The sequence below is a fragment of the Erpetoichthys calabaricus genome, chromosome 8 (assembly GCF_900747795.2).
Source record: "Erpetoichthys calabaricus chromosome 8, fErpCal1.3, whole genome shotgun sequence".
Lineage (NCBI taxonomy): Eukaryota > Metazoa > Chordata > Cladistia > Polypteriformes > Polypteridae > Erpetoichthys > Erpetoichthys calabaricus.
Window position 1 is genome coordinate 43,098,230 of NC_041401.2, and position 22,224 is coordinate 43,120,453.

The 22,224-nt window shown below is 39.7% G+C and overlaps 1 protein-coding gene across 2 annotated transcripts in view; it reads left to right on the forward strand.

Annotated features, from left to right (window-relative positions):
* The window catches only part of LOC114655472 (protein lifeguard 3-like), a 64,619-nt gene that overhangs the window by 451 nt on the left and 41,944 nt on the right, over positions 1-22,224 (forward strand). The window contains exon 1 of one of the 2 annotated variants that reach the window (XM_028806497.2): positions 20,685-20,882. The exons of the other annotated variant lie outside the window; for it this stretch is intronic. The gene's annotated coding sequence lies outside the window, so the exon portion shown is untranslated. Of the gene's footprint in view, positions 1-20,684; positions 20,883-22,224 lie in introns of those variants that run through there. 2 annotated transcript variants of the gene reach the window in all.

The following is a 22,224-nucleotide window of genomic DNA, read 5'->3' on the forward strand; positions in this document are numbered from 1 at the left end:
ATGCGCGTTGTCCATGTCCGCGGTCCAGCTTTTCAGGGAAGGGCGGTGTTTTACTTTGGCATCCTGGATAAAGTGCGCAGTTCCGCTGAAGTCTTTATCCGCGTATTGCTCTCTTTTAGTCTCCAATACTTTAAATTTCTGGAGAAAATTGTTACGGTTGATAATATACATTATATATACCGTATACTCGATGTTTGTGTATGTTTCCACTTTGTTGCAGGTTTACTTTAGGTTGTAAATTTGAAATTCAGTTTTTGGGACCGTTAATAGAGAGTGAGGGGTGCAGGTTTCAAAGTACCTAAGACAGTAATTTGGTAATCGAGTTAGAAAATGGATGGATTGATGGATGAATGGTTGGATATAAAGCTCATTGTATAAATTAGTGGAGCCACATTCATGGCAGGGTGGCGCAGTGGTATGGCAGCTGCCTTCCAGTGAAGGAGATCAGGGATTGTGTTCTGGGTCCTCCCAGCATGAAGTTTGCATGTTCTTTTCATGTCCGTGTGGGTTTCCTCTGTGTGACATGCAGGTTAGGTGAATTGATATTGCTACATTGTCCCTAGTTTATGTTTGGTGTGTGGATGTGTGTGTTTTCACCCTGTGATGGACTTACACCTGTTCAGGGTTTGGTCCTGCCTTGTGCCCAGTGCTGGTGCTAGGTTATTTTGCGCTCTAGACATATCTTATTAGTGCGCCAACTGACTGTTTGGTAGCTAACTTACGTGGCTGGGTTGCCCCCACCCTCTTACGATCTGCACCCTAGACAAATGCCTAATTTGCCTTAATGGTGGCACCGGCCCTGCTTGCGCCCTATACTAGTTGGGCTAGGTCTTGATTATGCAGGCTAGAAAAAGACATGACATTCATGGCAGACATCAAAAATTATGCACTTTGATCACAGAAGATCAATACAGTTGTCGCTTGGTTTGCTATGAAACATTGATAAAGTCTGTCTGTGGTAAATTTATGATTTTATTCAGTGTAAGAATAATATAAATGTTTTGTTTTGAAACACAGGATTAAGAATTAGACTATCTTAAACAGATTTTTGGTGCCGTGTTTAGCCCTGCTGTCTCACAACTCGAGACCTGTTGGGTCTTTCTATTTGGAGTTTGTACTTTCTTTCTGTGTCTAAGTGGGTTTTTCTCCGGTTCACTGGATTACCTCAAAAATTCCAAAGGCTTGCGTGTTTTGTTAGTTGGTGAGGCAGAAATGGTCAAGGTTTAATCATTGTGTTTACACGTGCTTTAATTACCTGGTTGTTCACAGAATCTTGCTTTCTAAAGTGGCATGTAAGCCTTTATTTTGGCTGGTCTTGGAGAAACAGGTTAACACCTATAGATTTCTTTGTGTGAAACCCAGTTATTTAGCCATGTAAACCCTTAACCGAGGTACTGTACAGTTAAGGGTTTTGTTGGCTGTGCATGTCCTCTGCACTCTATTCACCTTCTCATGTGTTATATATTTTTGCACACTCTTTCAGCAGCTACAGGCAGAAGCATCAACGAGATAAATTTCCTGAGGCAAATACTTTGGCAATCGCATTATTCCCTTTCCTGGATGAAATAATCTGTCTCAGTATTTCATAAATCTGTAAATTTATGTTGATGACCTGAACATGTACCGTACAAAGCCCAGGAGTACAGTCACGGGGTAACGATTTATAGGTAACGTGCGTTATGCTGTTTGATTATTGATAAAGTAACAAGTAACCTAACACAATACTTAGTTTATTGACGTAAAAGTGCTGCATTATTATTACCCCAGCAGCACTGGGTGTAAGGCAAAAAGCAGACATACCGGTACACCGCTCCTTTGCAGGACTCGGTTGTTTTGCCAAAGGAGAACTACAAAAGCATTGTTTAGCTTGTAAACAGAGATTTTCAGGAAACCCGGTTTTTACCTTAACTGGGTTACTCCCTTTATCTCGGTTTTGTGTGTGCATATAAACGCATTCAGTGTGTGTGCTTAATGATGAGCTGGTGGCCTTGCAAGTGGTTCTTACCTGGCATCCATTAAGCATCCAGGACCCAGGATAAGCATGGTATTTGACGTTTGAAAATGAATTGGTGTGTGGACAGATTACTTTTTTTAAAACAAGATGCTGATGGAGAAAAAAATAACTGAGGATGGAGGTCACTACATTCTTCTGTCCACCAGGGATCCGATTTTAAATCGGAAACACCGCTAAATGTTTAAAGGAATACCTTTAAATATTGCTGTGTCTTTCTAAGGATTGTTTGTACCTTTCACTCATGACATCTTCTATATTTTAATTTGCATTTAGCACTGGCTTTTGTCCCCAATTAGTCATCTGTAATCTCTGCAATCTATCTATCCATCTATTTATTTTCAAATCATTCCCGTGAGGGGTTGAAGGGAGCTAAAGTACAGTACAACATAACTAGGTACAAAGCAGGAGTCAGTCCTGAATGGAATTTCTGTCCACTGCAGGTACGCATGCATTCGTCTTATACTGGAACATTTTACAGCTGACAACAAATCTAAGCAGAACAAGCTTGGGATGTGTTTGAAATATGTAAATAGGGGAGTTCTGGTTTCTGTTCATTCATGTTAATGAAGGGGCCAGGATTAAATTAAAACCACACAAATTCAGAGATTCAGCTATTTAGGCTCCTAATGTTGTGGTGTTTTTTTGGGAGAGGGCACATTTTTTAGGTCATTGATATGAGTTAAGCAACATTTGGCCGGCTCAGGATAACAACTTCATGGTGTATCCCATCATGACGAAAAGTGTATTGCATACTGCCAGTGTCAACAAGTCTCCTGGAGCATCTGTAGGATGAGCTGGAATAAAATAAAATGGAGTAAAGGTGCATCATTGGCCAATGTGAAAAATTTATGAGATACATTATTTTCAATATGGGACAGTCCTCCCCTTGGGGGCAAATTATCTATCTATCTATCTATCTATCTATCTATCTATCTATCTATCTATCTATCTATCTATCTATCATCCTTGTGCTGCACGTTTGACAACTTCTTGGATTTGTATCTCAATGAATTCAGGCTTTACTAAGGGTAAATGTATCTAATAATTTAGAATACTAAGTGCATACAGACTCGAATTCCTGTACTTTTAAGCCTAACTGTGTTTTGTTAATAAGGAGTATTTTTAATATAGTATACTGTATTTTAAATGACAAGATAATCTTGATGTGTAGGATATCCTGCAGTTATTCTCGGACTGTGCCAGGAACAAATAATTGCAAAAAATTATAACGTATATTGTAAAGAAGTAATAAACTGCACACTTGTCATATATTTAGTCATGAATTCTTTAATCAGATATTCCTCTTAAAAATGGGTTAAGGTTATTTAGGCATAAATTAGAAATAACTTGAAATGCAGACATTAACTACTGTATAGTAAAGGTTCATGGAGATGTTTGCTGAACAAATTTCTTTAAATAAGAACATGATTTATTGTTGTCTTTGGTGTCTGTAGGGAGCATGCACTGATAGCATGTTGTGTCTGTAGAAGATCACTAAAATGTCTTGCACTTTGAACACCATGTAGCTTTGATGTATTTTAGATTATTATACAGGTATATTTCAGACAGTTTAGTGAAGTTGTATTAACAAAGCAAAAGTTTAAAGATTGCCTAACATTTTAAGAACTATGTTTAGGCCGTTTTAGTGAGGTGTTACCTTTTATGTTGTTAGTTTATTATTCAATTTAAATTGCAATCTATAATTTGTTTTTGACTATTTTGAGGTACTCATTTTGTGTTAAATTTATCTGATATACACTTGCTTTTTGAAGAAGATTATTTATATATCCTACCATTTCTTTTCCAAGGTGAATAGTTCAGTTTAGGATCTGAAAAGGTATAACCTAATGAGTTATAGGCAGGAACCAATCCTGGATAAAAGATACTTTGTGCAAGGGTCAAACGTATGGCTGCAACGGTGCCCGCTTCTTTACGGTTTCATTATGGAAATTTTATTTTAAGTATACCATGAGGTAGATACAGTTTTAGTGCTGGCTGGTAAAATTTTTATCAGGAATGCAAATTGCAGACATCATTTGTGCCCTTAGGAATAAACATAATTTACATTGCATTTAAAATTAGCCATCATGCATGGTTTGCTTTTTTCTGGAATAGCCACATTAATAGAATAAAGTGCATGGGTGGATACAAATAATGTGCAGGCAAAAATGAATTTAGGTTCTGCCTATTATATTTTGAAACAATTGCTTATGAAAGGGTATAGCTTCTTTTGCACCTGTTGCTGCTTGGATAGTGATAGCATATTGAAATGTATATAATTCGTATTGACTATAAGCAGACTGTAATAAACGTAAATCAAGAATGCCAAGAGAGTTTTTAAGTCAGCACATAGTTTGTGGTGTGAACTGGTGAGATAGCATCTCCCATATTAAGTGGGTTTGAGAATGTGATTTGTGAAATTGGTACATAAACCTGCTTATTCTATTGAATCTATCTGTAAAATAACTATGAACATTAGTGTGTTGTAATTTAAGACACTACATGTGCTGATCTTTCTGGGACAATTTCACAACAAAGTGGCAGTAAGAGTTGTTTGTTTGTGGACACCACAGTGCCCATATGCTGTTTTGAAAAAACAGCACAGACAAATTTAAAACCTTGACAGTTTTTTTTCGACTTTCGTTTAATTGCCATGGGCGGCACAGTGGCGCAATGGTAGCGCTGCTGCCTCACAGTAAGGAGACCTAGGTTCTCCCAGTGTCTGCGTGGGTTTCCTCCCACAGTCCAAAGGCATGCAGGTTGGGTGGATTGGCGATTCTAAATTGTCCCTTTTGTGTGTGTGTGTGTGTGTGCGCGCCCTGCAGTGGGCTGGTGCCCTACCTGGTGTTTGTTCCTGCCTTGCGCCCTGTATTGGCTGGGGATTGGCTCCAGCAGACACCGTGACCCTGTGTTAGGATATAGCGGGTTGGAAAATGACTGATCGTCTGACTGACTTAATTGCCATTGCCTGGTACAATGAGTAGTTTTAAGCACATCAAAAATTGCAGTTACAGTCCATTTAATACAAATTCAGCATTAAATTTATGCTTATACAGTGTATGTGTTTCATTAAGAATATTTTTACATGGAGAATTAAAATATTTAATTGTATAAAATGCAGATGCTGTGTAATGATAATAAAAATAACTCTTTAATGTGATCTGTGTATGCAGTTCTATGCTACTATCACATTAGAAAACCTATAACTTTAAGACATTTTAAAGATGAGAGACATCATGCAAAAGGATGTTACCAGCTTTCTCTAAAACACTGATTGTTGGTGTTTATGGCATGGCTAGCTAGTCTTTTGTAGTTCTTTTAGCAGTTTATTTGCTGAGCTAATCTGAGGGACCTAAACTGTGGAAGAAGTCTAAAGCTGAAAATTTGATATTAATTTAGCTGTTCAGTGGTTGTGGCGTTAGCAAAAAATACAACAATCAAATTCTGCAGCTCAATTGTACATTGTTACTAAAACTGTAAATCTGAAGCAAAATTTCTTCTGAGCACTGAGGTGCATTATGGCAAACTGTAAGCAGTCTGCTTCTGATAATTGAAACTTCAGTTATATGGTCATTTGTAGGGAACTATTTTCTGTTTTCATTGTCTCAATTAAGAGCACAAGACATTGGATACTTAACTATATTTTGTACTGCGCACGTTTTTTTTTTTTGTTTTTTTTTTAATGGAGCGAATACATTTTTATTATTGTAACCATAATAGTGTTTATGTACCTGAATGATACTTAAAGCTGTGCCATCTGCTTTCATGTGTTGCTGACAGTTACCCATAGCAAATGGTCTAAGGTCGGGGCAGAGAAAGAATAATCCATACTGTAAATAACCCTTGTGAAAGTTCCAGCTAAATCCAAGAGAAACTTGCCTAGAACATGGTTATCAGGACCCACTCCTTGAGCCAGGCCTGGTGTGTCTTTCTGTGTTTGTGTGTGTGTGTGTGCTGTGTGTGTGTCAGTGAGCACCTGATAGCCAGATGAAATACTTAGCCCAGTTGACATTAGTCCAAAATGTTGTTTGGAGCCAGCAGTCTACAAGATCTGCAAGTCAAATGATGAGGGCAGGTGCAGTGTTAGTTGGGTGACAGGTCAATATGAGATGAATCCAGGTAAACTGGCTCATGGGATGTTGAATGTAACTTACTGGCAGGGAATGAACAAGAACTTGTGAAGAATGTTGATAAATAATTTTAGATGTAGTTAAACTCGCCTGTACACACTGATTTAGTTCTGGAAACGGACTTCTCAAGCACAGGTGGTCATTTTTACTACCATGAAGATGTGAGAACCTTCACATTTCCATCTTGGGACAAGTCTTTTCCCAGCTAGATTCATGCAGTCTGAGTTTGTTCCAGTGGATGAGAAGGTAACCATGATGTTACTTTGAGTAGCAGAGAGGAAAACATCGACTATATGCATGCATATTTCGAACAGCTACTGAAAATACTTTGGTTATTTTAGAGGCATTAGATTCGGTGCTTGAAAAAATAAAATCTACTAACTGTAAAGCTGCAGAGAGACTTCAGCATTCTTGTTGACATATCTGGAGATACAGCCTATCTGATCTAAATACATCTCCTAAATTGTTACTAGACTGGAGTGCTAGTCACAGACTGTCCATAATAAACCTTTTCAAACACAGGCTTGCTTTTAAGAGAGCCTGATACTGGCTCAAGGTCTTTGGTAAATTTTATAGTCATGTCACCTAATCTGAAGCCTTATGTTCTAAACACTAGGGTGATAAAAAGGTGCTGAGCTGTTAGATCATTACAGCTTGGTGGGAGTAGGGCACTGACTAGACAAGACTTTAAGGCTAACATTAGTGTACAGTTCTTTATTAATTCGAGGCTGGCTACACTACACCTGGGGTCGTACTGTACTGGTACGGTGGTTAGTCCTATTGCCTTACATGTTCAGTGTCCTGGATTCAAATCCTTTGCCTGGTTGTTGTTAATGTGGAGCTAGCATGTTCTTCCAGTGTCTCTGTATTAATTGGTGACTCTAAATTTGCCCCAGTAGTGTGTGCGTGCGTGCGTGCGTGCGTGTGTGTGTGTGTGTGTGTGTGTGCTCTGTGATAAGCTGTTGGCCTGTCTTTTTTTTTTTTTTTTTGGCTTGCATCTAGTGCTGCCAGGATAGGACAAATCGGATTAAACAGTTTTAAGAATGTTCATGGACTAAACTGGTATTTACATAAGACTGTATAATGGGAGAAGTCAAACATGCATTTTACAGATCATTTATTTTAACAGTGTGTAATAGCAGGTACTTAAAATTGTAATTCTGTTGTGGTCACAACCTTGATGGAAAAGGTTTAAAATAACGCATAACTTTACTATTAGGTCCCCCTTTGACTGCTCAAACAGAGTGCTTAGTGTTGGGGAAATAAAAAGTGCTGAAGTTTTTATGTTTATATCTTAGGCTAAAGCAAAAACTGAGCAATTCACAATTTAGGTTTTGTTTTTTTTTTCTCACATTTAAGTTCATTTATTAACCACACAATCCATTCGTAAGATAAAAAAAAAATGCAAACGTATAGAAGGCTTGACTCGCAGAAAAAAAGTAAAGTGTTGCTATTTTGGAGTTTTGTGAAACATATTCTGCTTAATCTAAAAAACCTGGGAGTGGAATTCAGATTTCCTGATTACCAATGGAATGCCCAGCCCCTCAGAGCCCTGCATCAAAACAAATGCAATATCTTGGAAGAATATTTTCCCTTGCTGATTTCTGCTAGGGCGGCACGGTGGCGCAGTGGTAGCACTGCTGCCTGGCAGTTAGGAGACCTGGGTTCACTTCCCGGGTCCTCCCTGCGTGGAGTTTGCATGTTCTCTCCGTGTCTGCGTGGGTTTCCTCCCACAGTCCAAAGACATGCAGGTCAGGTGGATTGGTGATTCTAAATTCTAGTGTGTGCTTGGTGTGTGGGTGTGTTTGTGTGTGTCCTGTGGTGGGTTGGCACCCTACCCGGGATTGGTTCCTGCCTTGCGCCCTGTGTTGGCTGGGATTGGCTCCAGCAGACCCCCGTGACCCTGTGTTCAGATTCAGCGGGTTAGAAAATGGATGGATGGATGATTTCTGCTATTGTTGCAAAGTGTTGACGCTGAATATTTTCAGGTCTTGAGCCAACAATTTATTATTAGATAAAGGGTATCAGAGTACACAAATAGCACATTTTTTAAAATGTTACTATTTTTTAATATTTAAACAAAGTTATCCAACACGAAATGGGACTGTGTGGAAAAAGTAATTGCCCCAAGTTAAATTAACCCAGTCAAAGGCATAATTGGAGTTCGCTGATTTAACAAATATTAACTTGATTAGAGTCCGTCTTACTCAATATAAAACTTACTTACTTTGGCCCTAACCATTAGAGTCAAGTTGCTTTCACAGGTACAGACCTGGACATCCACAATCAAAGGACCATTCTGAAGAGATTAGGAAAACAAATGTTGATATTTGTTAGTCTACAGTGGGCTACAGAGTCATTTCTAAGGATCTGAAACTCCAATGAACCACTGAGTATAATAATTTTAAAATGGAAAAATTTAGAACAGTAACAAAGTTTTCAAGTAGTGGCTAGCTTGCCAAAATTACCCCATGGTTGTAAAGTAACAAAGGTCACTGTAGATCATAAAAAACATCCAGAGAACTGCCAGCATCTCTTAGAGCCTTAGCAAAGTTCAGTGTTCAACACTTCACAATCAGAAAGGCAAATGGCATTCGTCAGAGAGCAAACAGTCAAACCACAGCTAAACAAAAATTGCATAACCTGGCTCACGTTATGCCTACTGTAAAGCAAACACAGCATTTAATAATAATAATAATAATACTTAAAGCAAACGCAGCATTCCATAATAATAAAAAAAAATACATGGTGGGGTAGTGATGCTTTGCTGCTGTAGGACTGGAATGATTTGTTTTAATTTAAAAGAACTATAAATTTTGCTTTGTATCAGAAAATTCTCAAGGTGACTGTCTGATGATCCAATTTTTAGCTAAAGCAGAAGCATAGTTGTGTCATGCAGTAAAAACTGAACCAAAATGCAAAAGGAAGTCCACATCACAAAGTTAAAACCTGGGACTGATGTAGCCAATGTCCAGAGCTAAATCTAATTGAGATACTGTGGCAGATCCTGGAACAAACTATGGAATATTGTTCATTCTGCAATCCAATGTTTTAGATAAATGCATTATGTCTATTAGAATTCAATTTAATTTTGGCATGGTTTTATTGTGTTATAGTTAAAAACCTATTAACCAAATGATCAGTTGCTTTTTACCAAGACACACAATTTTCAAGTCATTGTAAAATGCAATACGAAAGTGTTTCGCATTTTCATTTTTGCCCATAGATTGCATGGCCATAGCTAAAGCAAAACAAATGTATTGCACTCCTCTCAGAGGCCGCTCGGTGTGTATTGTATTTCGATTCAAGACCATGCTTCAGTCCTGCCAAAACTAAATGTAATCAAATGACCAGTCTGCATCAAAATGGGGGGCAAAGGCAATCCAAACACCAGAGTGTTCAACCAGTACTAAAGAAGGTGAATGTGGAGTTGATAAGGCGCAGGATCTGTATTGTCATTTAACAGGGGGAAGCTGCCGATGCAAATGACAATCATTCTGTTCCCTTCCATGTCGAAATAATGGAAAAAATATATACTGTCTAGTTTTTACAGAGGGTATGAATAAAAAGCTACGAGGAACAAACCTGATGTTAAATGTTTCACTATATTCAATATAAATGTAAAACCGCTAACCAAGAAGACCTCGAACATGTAACCACCTGCCTTATTTTAACATGTAAAAAAAAAAAAAAAACCACTTTAGACAGCTTAACGTAAGAGTAAACTTTTTCAGTGAGACCTATAAACTATTTTTGATCATTTTGGTTAATCACTTCACAGTCCACACTGATGACACTTATGCCTGTTGGCAGAACAAGAAACGTTTAGAAGTGGAACGCCTTTTACTCCAACTGTTGACACCCCTTGCCCCACATTTTGACACTGATTAATCGTGTCCAAAACTAAATGTAATCAAATGACCAAAGCGTGGTCTCGAATCAAAATGCAATACATTTTGGAGCTGCTGCAGTTAAGGCATGGGATCTAGGTATATGATTGAAAATGCAATATGTATTTTGTATTGTTTTAAACTGACACGAGAATTGTTTTGATATTTAATTATGACATAAAACTGGCAAAATTAAAAGCATCACGTGCATATATATTATATTTCAATTAGGTTAAAACGTTGGATTGCATTTAATTTTGGCATGAATAATATAACAAGCCTATAAATGTGGTAGAATAAGTTTTATTTCGAATCTTTAAACTTAACTCGGAAACCTGGCGACAACAGTGAAACCTTTTACCATCACTGGACTGAACTGAATAGACAGAGCATATAATTCCTAGTTTTTTGTAATTTGTTAGGTCACCAAGAAACACAAATGGATATTGCTCCTTTTTTTGCATGTGTTTTCTGAGAAAAGATAACTTGAAATGTGTCGATTTAAACTATTGAATGATATTAACAAGCAGAATTAAATTAGATTAACAGACATCCCAGTACTGGATATGGGTTCAGAAAATAAATGTAACAGATTAAAAGAAAATGAGAAAACAAATACAGTACACCTTTCCTTCAATGTGTTTGTGACTATAACTGGATTTTTACTCATAACTAGAATGTAGTTATTAGATTTCTCTTCAAAAGCAGAATGGGGGAAAAAAATGAAGAAAATAAGGCTAAGGAAGGGGTTGGACAGATATCAGGAAATGTAGGCCCCAATCTGAATAATTTCAGCCATAGAATTAATAGAGGGACAGATGCAAGAGAGCTTGCTTGTTAGAGTTCACGAGATCTTCAATGGGCCAAAAGAGACCAGTACTGTACCCTGTCATAATTAGATACAACTGCCATTAGGAAATCTGGGGTAAAAAATTGCAAACTTCAGCTTGAGATCTTTGATAATTTTGTTGTTCAGTCTGACCCCTGATATGTTTTCTGGCAACACGCCGTATTCCTGGTGCACGGTCGATTTTAGTTTCATAGCAATATTTACTGGCAATCTTTTTGTTAAAGTTGCAACAACAATGTAAAAGAGAAATAATTTTTTTGGAAACCATTCGTTTAATAGTATTCTCACAATTGCTAATGCCATGTAAGCACACTAGCCTGCTAATCAATCGGCTGCTTTTTGTTGCGTCGTCATGATCATACTGTGGGTAAGAGATGGGATCAAAATCGTACAAAACGAAGGGTTAAAAGCAAATAATATGTGCTTGCTAAGAGGACAAGGGGGTAAAGGACAGTGCTTTGGTACTTTGTGTCACAAATGAAATGAATTCAGTTTTTATTTAAGTACATTGTGGAAATTTTGGAGTTCCTACTCCTGACTCTCCCACATAATTGAATTCACTTGAATTTCTGGTTGGACTTTTTTTTTTTTTTAGAGATTCCTTTTGATTTGTTGTTTGGTTTGTGCAATACTTGATGTAACATAAACTCATTAGACATGTATTGCATAACTCAAAACACAATTTAGCCACAAAAAAAATATTTCTGGCAGTTCTGGATGTGGTTTTTTTAATGCTGTTGAAAGACGTGAAGGGTCAAAATTACCTTCGATCTTGGCAAATATGAGTGGGACCGTTTGCTCTGAATGATCCCACTGGGATCTAACACTTTGTAGGAAGTTTATTTGAACTGGGAAACTTGTATTTTCTGCCAGTCTGATACCACATAAACACAGCCTTTGTAGCTACAATTAAAAGAAAAAAAAAAGTTGCATTGTTGTACAGCATGACCCTGATCAAATGCACTGGGCAGCTGTTTGTGCCTTCCATCTTACATCTTGCATCTCTGCCAGCCAGGGCTGCTACTTCAAATAATGCCACCTGAGGCAAGGCACATTTTTGCCATCATCCGATATGTAATCTTTTTGTTGTAATGTAAACGATTTATGATTCATGATACAATACTCCCTTTATGCAGTGCATCCTCAGAAGTGTAATAAATATTACTTTTGAAAAGTATGAAAAATGGAAAAGATTAGCTTTTAAAGAAATACAAAAATCAGGAATTAAAAACTTCAAAAATGTATAAATTCTCCACTTCTCTTTGAACCAACTCAACCCAAAAAATATTTTTAATTCCGTTTTGTGATTTACAAAATTGAATACAAAACCAAATTCTGCTATTTCACTCATGCATGCTTCTCTAAACACTTTTCCAAACTATCTCCTGCAAGGTAAAATGTGCCTGACATTTTTACTTTCTCGTATACAAAGTATAGGGCAGTGAGCACAGGGCCCACTAGAGGACGTCGGGCTCTCAGGCCATCCTCATGAAGTCTGTTTCTGATAGTTTGGTCAGAGACTTTCACACCAGTGGCCTGCTGGAGGTCATTTTGTAGGGCCCTGTCAGTGCTCATCCTGTTCCTCCTTGTCCAAAAGGAGCAGATACTGGTCCTGCTGAAGGGTTAAGGACCTTCTACAGCCCTGTCCAGCTCTCCTAGAGTAACTGCCTGTCTCTTGGAATCTCCTCCATGCCCTTGAGATTGTGCTTGGAGACGCAGCAAACCTTCTGGCAATGGCACATATGGCATCTTGGAGAAATTGGACTACCTGTGCAACCTCTGTAGGGAGCAGGAATAGCCTCATGCTACCAGTAGTGACACTGACCATAGACAAATGCAAAAGTAGTGAAAAAACAGTCAGAAAAGATGAGGAGGGTAAAATGTGAGTGGCCTCCACCTGTTGAACCATTCCTGTTTTGGAGGTCGTCTCATTGTTGCCCCTCAGTTGTTAATTTCATTAACACAAAAGCAGCTGAAACTGATTAACAGTCTGCTACTTAACTGACCAGATCAACATCTCAGAAGTCTCATTGACTTGGTGCTATACGCTGATTAAAAGTGTATAAGTGTTACTTTAATTTTTTTGAGAGATATATAATATTGCTGAATGGAAGTGCTGCCTGAGGTGGTGGTGGTCTCACCAAATTCGCCAGCCCTGTATACGCCAAAAAATGTTTTGCCACATCTATAACAGATCATGACCTTTCATACACCATTACTTAGCCACTCATTGATTTGGGTAAAAACCTGCCAGAGGACAAAAGATTAAACGTTCAGGATCTTTTTGCAGGATTTTTATATGTTAAAGTGAGAAAGTTATATACTTCTTCTTTCGGCTGCTCCTGTTAAGGGTCGCCACAGCAGATCATCTTCTTCCATATCTTTGTGTCCTCTGCATCTTGTTCTGTTACACCCATCACCTGTATGTCCTCTCACCACATCCATAAACCTCCTCTTAGATCTTCCTCTTTTCCTGTTCCCTGGCAGCTCTATCCTTGGCATCCTTCTCCCAATATACCCAGCATCTCTCCTCTGCACATGTCCAAACCAACGCAATCTCGCCTCTCTGACTTTGTCTCCCAACCGTCCAACTTGAACTGACCCTCTAATGTCCTCATTTCTAATTCTGTCCATCCTCGTCATGCCCTGCGCAATTCTTGGCATCTTTAACTCTGCCGCCTCCAGCTCTGTCTCCTGCTTTCTGGTCAGTGCCACCGTCTCCAACCCATATAACATAGCTGGTCTCACTACCGTCCTGTAGACCTTCCCTTTCACGCTTGCTGATACCCGTCTGTCACAAATCACTCCTGACACTTCTCCACCCACTCCACCCTGCCTGCACTCTCTGTTTCACCTCTCTTCTACAATCCCCATTACTCTGTACTGTTGATCCCAAGTATTTAAACTCCTCCACCTTAGCCAACTCTACTCCCTGCATCCTCGCCATTCCTCTGACCTCCCTCTCATTTGAGAAAGTAAGACTGTGCACTTCATATTTTTTTTAAGGTCATAAATGTTAATTTTGAAATTATTTTCATTTCTTGATTTTAAGAATGGGCGGCATGGTGGCGCAGTGGGTAGCGCTGCTGCCTCGCAGTTGGAAGATCTGGGGACCTGGATTCGCTTCCCGGGTCCTCCCTGCGTGGAGTTTGCATGTTCTCCCCGTGTCTGCGTGGGTTTCCTCTGGGTGCTCCGGTTTCCTCCCACAGTCCAAAGACATGCAGGTTAGGTGGATTGGCGATTCTAAATTGGCCCTAGTGTGTGCTTGGTGTGTGGGTGTGTTTGTGTGTGTCCTGCGGTGGGTTGGCACCCTGCCCGGGATTGGTTCCTGCCTTGTGCCATGTGTTGGCTGGGATTGGCTCCAGCAGACCCCCGTGACCCTGTGTTCAGATTCAGCGGGTTGGAAAATGGATGGATGGATTTTAAGTATTCTCTATCCATTAGTAAGCTGCATTGCAATTGAAATGGAAAAGAAAGCACTTTAAAATATTAACTGTTTACTGATTTAGTTAATATGAAAATTTTCAATTTCCATTTTCAGTTCAGTCGTTGTACTAGAGAAAAGCCAAGCAAAATGACACCTTTTATTGGCTAACTGAAAAGATTACAATATGCAAGCTTTCGAGGCAACTCAGGCCCCTTCTTCAGGCAAGATGTAATACAGAAACTGGAGTTCCCTATGTTTATATACACACTCTAGGACAAGAAACAACATTGGTAAAAATTTAAATGAGAAATTTTAAATGTAAAAAATTAATGGATTCATTCAGGCTAGGGTTAATTTAACAAGAGAGAGAAGAAGGGGCCTGAGTTGCCTCGAAAGCTTGCATATTGTAATCTTTTTAGTTAGCCAATATGAATGAAGAGAAAAGCCAAGCAAAATGACACCTTTTATTGGCTAACACAGTACAACACCCTAGTCGTTGTACTAGTAAGATATTCATTTGTCTTAACCAAAGAAACCACCTGAAATGTTTATTGTTTACATTATTTATATAATATAGAAGCTTTGCACACATTTATTTTATAAGGGTTATGTAGTTTTTGTAGTAACCTTTAGTCCAAAGTTTCAGACTCATGTATTTTCTTTACTTTAACCCCTGAATGCATCCAGGAAAGCCGAACAAAGTAAGCCAGGGGATACGTATGCATTGTGCCTCCTTGGTGGCTTCTGTTCAAATCGGTGCAAATCTGCTGGTGGAAGGAATGCTGTCAAGAGTGATAGAGAAGGGTGAGAGGCATCTTCATTGTGGGGAAAGCCGGTAAAGTGGTCCTTTTGTCCAGGATTCCTAGCACTATCTAGTTATCCACCGTCCAGCTATCCATTCTTTTAAAGTCATTCATTCATAGCATGTCACAGAGAAGCTGGAAATGATCCCAGCAAGCATCAGGTGCAAGGCAGGAACAATCTCATTTCAGGGTGAACATCCATCTACACACACATACATGAGGGGCCAATTTAGCATCAAAAAACCACCTAACCCTTCATGTGTTTAGACTGAAGGAGGCAACTGAAATGGCTGGAGGAAATCCAGAGTCAAAAGGAGAACATGCAAACTCCTGTCAAGCATCACTCTAAATGTGAACCACAGTCTCCTTGTTGTGAGGCAACAGTGCTACCATTGTGCCACCATGCCACCCACCTATATAGATTTACGTAGATATTAGAATCTCTTTCGTTAGTGGTTTCTTCCGCTGTGTTAACTCTGCTTGATTGCTGTTTGGCATGTTAAAATTGTTTTATATATTTTAGATCATTCACTTATGTATTCAATGCACAAGTGTTTTATAAAGATATTTATTATAAAACATCCATCCATCCATTTTCCAACCCGCTGAATCCGAACACAGGGTCACGGGGGGTCTGCTGGAGCCAATCCCAGCCAACACAGGGCACAAGGCAAGAACCAATCCCGGGCAGGGTGCCAACCCACCGCAGGACACACACAAACACACCCACACACCAAGCACTCACTAGGGCCAATTTGTATTTTAAATACCTTAAACACCTGGCTGCAAATGTCCATTTCTAAAGAAAGTGGCAAAGATGAAAATCATTGATTGCTGCACAACTATTGGTAAATACCAGCTAAATGAGAAGGATCCAAAGTGTGTGTGTGTGTGTGTGTGTGTGTGTGTGTTGTTAAATTGGGACGTAAGGAGAAGAAACCGGGCAACCTGCTTGTTTAGGTGAGATGCAGGGGCTCTTGGCTCCTGCTTTGTTGTGCTGGGCAGAACCCAAGGCATCAGTGATTGGTAAACAGAAGAAGTGTAATAATTAAGTATGGCTTTAATGCTCCAACAATGGAAAAAATATAACAAAACTAGAACAAACTTATGTGGTGTACACTGTGACTGAGGTAGAGACCCACAGCAACAAAAAGGAATATCAGGGCATCAACAAGGTAACCTCCTTAAATAAGTTAATAAAAATAACGCAAAATGGTGCCACAGGCACACTAAAGGGGTCTTCCTTCAACTGTTCTCTGAAAATAGTGCTTTATCGGGAGCTCTGTCCACTGTGAAGTCATCTTTTGGGTCTCATTTGTGTTTATGGCGTTTGCACCGGAATGAGTGTGGCAAATCTGGACTGAGGCAAAAGAGAAGACCTCATTAGAGACAGGACCTCATCATGGCCTGGGGTTTTACTGCTTCCTTCATTGGAGCCAGAAAGGTGGTTCCCAGTCAGTCGCACATACGTGACAATGTTTCATAGGATACTATATAATATAAAATCCTTTTCAACAGTAATGCAACCAAAACCCTGAATAAACAAAAATGTGTTTCAAACCTCAAGCATTTTTACTGCTCTATCAGTATTTGTACGTTACACCAGATTAATAGTATGTTTATAAAAACAATTTTACAGAAAGTTGTAACATGGTAGTGAGGTGTTTATCACCTGTAGAATTCTAGATTTAAATTCTGGCCTTGTCTCTGTGGTGTGTGTTTTTTGTTATTTCTCACATTCATAAACATGCAGGTTAGATGTTAGTTGATGGCCGTAAATGACCTTTTTATTAGGGTTTTGGGGTGTATAAGTAACTGGGATCCCTGACTGTCAAAAGTCTCATCTGGGGTTGGGTTTTGCTCAGTGTTGTGAGGGAAAAGGCCTATTTGGAAATAGATGCTTACCTGTTGGCGCAGTGGGTAGCGCTGCTGCCTCGCAGTTGGGGGACCTGGGTTCGCTTCCCGGGTCCTCCCTGCGTGGAGTTTGCATGTTCTCCCCGTGTCTGCGTGGGTTTTCTCCGGGCGCTCCGGTTTCCTCCCACAGTCCAAAGACATGCAGGTTAGGTCAAATGGCGATTCTAAATTGGCCCTAGTGTGTGCTTGGTGTGTTTGTGTGTGTCCTGCGGTGGGTTGGTTCCTGCCTTGTGCTCTGTGTTGGCTGGGATTGGCTCCAGCAGACCCCCGTGACCCTGTGTTCGGATTCAGCGGGTTGGAAGATGGATGGATGCTTACCTGTTGAGAGATTATTTCATCCATCAATTTTTAACTCCTCATGTACTTTAGGATCATGGAGAGCTGGTGTCTGCCTTAGCAGAATGGATGCAAGGTGGGAAGGTCATGCCTGGATTTTAGCAGGGGCTTACAGAATCAATGGCCATGGGCCCAGAACCATAGGTGGCCCCCAAAAAAACTTTCCTGGCAAATTTGCTGAGTTTGACAGAGACCCTGTTTGCTGATTTAGTTCCTGATAATTCAGTAAATGGCCGAGTTAGGCAAACTTTTATTTCCCAGCACTCCATGATGCTTTGCAAGGCTAGCATGACACACATTGCACAGTCCTGTGTGGTTCTAGGATAGATTGCCATAATAACGGCTGAAGCGATTGCTCCGATACAACAAACAAATATAATGTTGTGGCAAGATGGGTAGATACTTCCCACTTTTTCATTTCACCATAAAATGACAAATCTATGTTTTGTTTTAAATTCCTTGAATTTCAAAACACTTATTTGGATGGGTACATATTGAAAAGCCATACAGGGAAAGCTACAAAAATTAACAAAGACTGCTAATTGTAACAATAATGCTGATCCCTTTCTTTATAAGGCTGTTAGTTGTGACAAATGTAAGTGGGGAGTTTCCTTTCCCCAAGCCCAGGCGAGTGAACAGTAGACTCAAATCCACAATGGGACATGAAAGACTAAATTATTTGACTCCACTGATGTCAACTGAGAATCATCTGGTTTGGAAACAGGATTTTGGTGAACTGCAAATAAATGCAGAATAGTACAATTTTGAAAAGCACGCATTTGTTTGTTAATATACATAACAGCCTATGCACTGTTTGCTATTGTTGCTTTTGTAGGCATTTGCAGTAGGGCTCTATAGTTCACTTTTCAACCATAATTTGTGATGGTTACTTATGGAACATTATTTGTACCAAAATTAAAGACCGTGCTGCATCTCCTTTTTGCTCCATTTTATTGTATCACTATGGCATGCAATTTTCATGTCAGTTTTAAAATGCAATGCATAAGCAAACTGCATTTCAGTTCATCCATAGATTGCACGTCATAACTAAAAGCAAAGTAAATGTATTGCATTTCACACGGTGGCTGCTCCAAATGTATTGCATTTCGATTTAAGACCTCACATTATTTATGCCGAAACGGAATGTAATCAGTTGGCCAATCAATATCAAAAGGTGTAGTAAGGGGCATCAACAGTTGGTATTCTACTTCTAAATATTTCTGTGTTCTGGCAGCAAGCACAGGTTTGATCATTGTGGACTGTGGAGTAATTTAACTGATATGGCGAGAAGCATTTTTTTGGTCTTGCTTAAAATGTTTACTCTTGTGTTAAGTTGTCTAAATAACCTGTTGTGCTTGCCTTATAGCATATTCTTCTTTTTAATAGATGCGTCAAGAAATGTAACAATAGCCGGTATGGTTAACCCCCTCCAGGTATTTAAAAACCATATTTCGGGGAATATGATCTACATAATCATATGCTGCAGCTCTTTGAGACATTAGCTCTTGAATGCATTTTGAGGAGGTTGCTATAGCAGCTGGACATTCGTCACCCATTGCTACATCTATTACTCTGGCCCTTTTCAGCAACCAGTCAAAATGGAAGAAAATAAAATCGTCATTTACCATTGTAACTTGCACCTGTTCAATGAGATGGCAGATTTCCTGCCTTATCAACTCCCCATTTGCCCTCTTTAGCACCTGGTGAACACACTTGTGATTGCAACTCCTTTTACCCCAACTGTTGATGCCCCTTCACCTCCTCTTGATGCTTTATGATCATTTCATTACTTTCCGCTTTGCTGTGACATCATGTACATATGCATTGTACTCCAGTGTAGTTCACACACTGGATTGCATTTGACTTTGGCTTGAAATAATCTTCCATAGTTATTTGGTTGCTTGTCATCTGTGCAGCAGGTTAGATCAGGTTGGGGAGCAGGCACTGGTACAGCACAGTGCCGCACCCACCACACAACGAAACAGCTCGGGATCCTGATAGGCAAGCCCCCATGGAGACAAGTGGTCCAGTCCTATCCCCCAAAAATGTCCATCTATCTACCGCAGCAAGGTGTTATGTGGGCATCCCCTTGGCTTGGTCCTCTACATTGAGGATCCTGTGAGTCAGATCACCTTCAGGGAATCGCGTCACATGGCCGTAGTCCTGTAAGCGACATTCCCTCACAATGCAGGTAATGTGCCTTTATAAAGGACTCCGTGAACAACCGTTCATTCAACACAAAATCAAACCAGCGGTGCCCGAGGATTCTTCGAAGAGACACAGTATTGAAGGAGTCTAGTTTTTGTCTCGGGTCTCTGGATAGCGTCCACGTCTCGCAACCATTTAGCAAAACAGGAAGCGCCAGGACTCTAAAGACTTGGACCTTTGTCCTTTTTGCAGAGATATTGGGAATGCCACACACCCCTTTCTCACCCAATCTGTCTACTGACTTCAGAGGAAGAGTCAAGAGAGAGACCTGAATGTCACTGCCGAGGTAAGTAAACTTCTCAACAAGGTCAACATTCTTTACGCAGACACACTGATGGCTGTGCCCAGAAGGTCATTAAAGGTCTGGTTCTTGGTTTTTATACCGGACACTCGCAAGCCCAGACACTCGGACTCCTTGCTTGGTCTCTTGAGAGACCTGATCAGAGCCTCCATTGACGCTGCGCCGATCACAGCATCATCAGTAAAGTCAAGATCATTGAATCTTTCTTCACCAACAGATGCGCCAGAGCCGCTGGACCCCACGACCTTGCCCAACACACAGTCCATGCAGGGCCTAAACAGAGTAGGCGCAAGAACAGCGGCATAGCTAATTAAAGATGTCACGTGTGATACAGCATACTTTGTCTCTCATAAATTCATATTTTTCCATCCCTCAGATGTTTGCCATTCATTTGAAAGCCAAGACTCTCTGTAGTAGTCATTTGCTTTACTCCGTGTGACTTGGAGACCTAGAAGTTGATGTGTACTGATAGTATTTTGCGTAGGTGGGGCGCTAAAAATGTTCAACTCCGGTGCCCCCACTCTCCGTAATCTGGTCCTGGTTACAGTATATAAATGTATGTCTGGATAACAGATAATCGTTTATTGTCTGGCAGTGATCAATTTTTGTGTATCGCTTTGAGAATTACAGCCCTTTCTAAGAAGACGTTGACGCCCATGAGTTAGTAAAGTAATGTAAAATGTAAGCTGCGTTGCTCGCACAATTGCAGAGTGACGTATTTTGGTCTTTTCTTCTGCAGCGCTGTCCCGGCCAAGCCCCATTTGCTGAACATCTGCGAGTCCTCCACCCAAATGCGTCGCCCTTCTTAGTCACGTGATACGGCGCAGGCTTACTCGAGCCAGGAAGTTTTGACAGAGACGATTAGTTTTATCAGAAAAGTAACATCCTTCAAACAAAATGTGATTAGTTTTCTACGGAGTAGGTTATTGACGTGGCTCACTGTTCACTTTATATATGTACATACAGCACAGAGAGTACTAGCTTCAGACGGACTACTTTTTCCAAAAAGGTATGTACGTTTTTAACAGTTGGTCCTGTACAGGTTGAGGAACGCGAGGCATTTTGTAGAGAGACGTAAACTTTGAAGCACACTCCATTCTCTGCATTAAAAAAAAATAGTATCTATATAGGCGTAGAACTGACATTGTCTTTGAGTCCTTAGGATGGATAGCTTATTGATTTCACCTGATCGAATTTTGGAGCATTGAGAAGAAGTCGTTTGCGAGATGTGTTACAGAAGTTTAACACCAGGAGGTCCCAATAATCTCCCAGACACGGCGCTCCTGTTGCTCAGCCATGATTCTGCCTAATTCTTTGATACGTGACGGTATATTAGAAGTGCAACTTTCCTGAAAATGCAACCAGCGTTAGTGTGATTATGGCTAAACATTACGTGTAGCCTGCAGCTTACCCCGTGGCGGTTTACTTGATAGTTTCAGTAATGGCATTCTTACGTAGTGCTTGTCCAGTTTACATAAATACGTATTTCTGTATTTTAGAAAGAGTTTTTAATTCTGGTGACTAAAATTGAGATTTTTTTTTGATTCATTAAACCCAATTTCCTAACTTTTTTTTTTTTTTTTTTATATATAATTATTATTCTAGCGACGTTGTTTGGGGTATGGTTGAGACCCAGGCCCGGTCCACCGTTTGCGAGTGAGTTTTCTTTACTAGATAATCGATTGTTGTCTTCAACACCTCAACAAAAACATGCGGTTAGGTTAATGGACGAGCCTGAAGATATAGGTCGGTATCTGCGTGCTTGCGAGCTAGTCAGGCGTCCTGACGTAAATGTTGTTGTACATAGGTACAGTAAGTGCTGTTTAAACTAGAATAGCATTTGAATCAGTCATCTTGGGCAGGGCTGTATGTGAAAGAGTTCTTCTTGGTAACCGAGTTTGTTTAAAAACGTGCCATTATCTCGTTAGGTGATAATCAAGTTAATGAAACTATTAAGTTGGTGAGTTGGGTGTGGTGCTCTGCCTTAGTGGTTAAAATGAATATTGAACCTAACCCTGAACATCTACAGTTAATTACATAATATTAAAAAGTCGCATATGATTAGGAATATTTAGAATATTATAAAATCGGTATTTTAGATTGAAATTAAACTTACCAGAAGTTCACTGTGTCGAATTTATCACGGGACTTTTAAGTACCTTCCTTCATTTAGACTTGAGCAGATAAGATAAAAGTCTAAATATAACTAATGCATTTTGACTTTCCTTTATGCTGTTACATGTTGTTGTTCTTGCTTTGTTTGAAGTTTTTGCATTAGTCTAACTTATTGTGTGATGCAAATAGATGTTGAGATTTTGTTCACTTAGTATTGAAAATAAAGCTGAGAATTT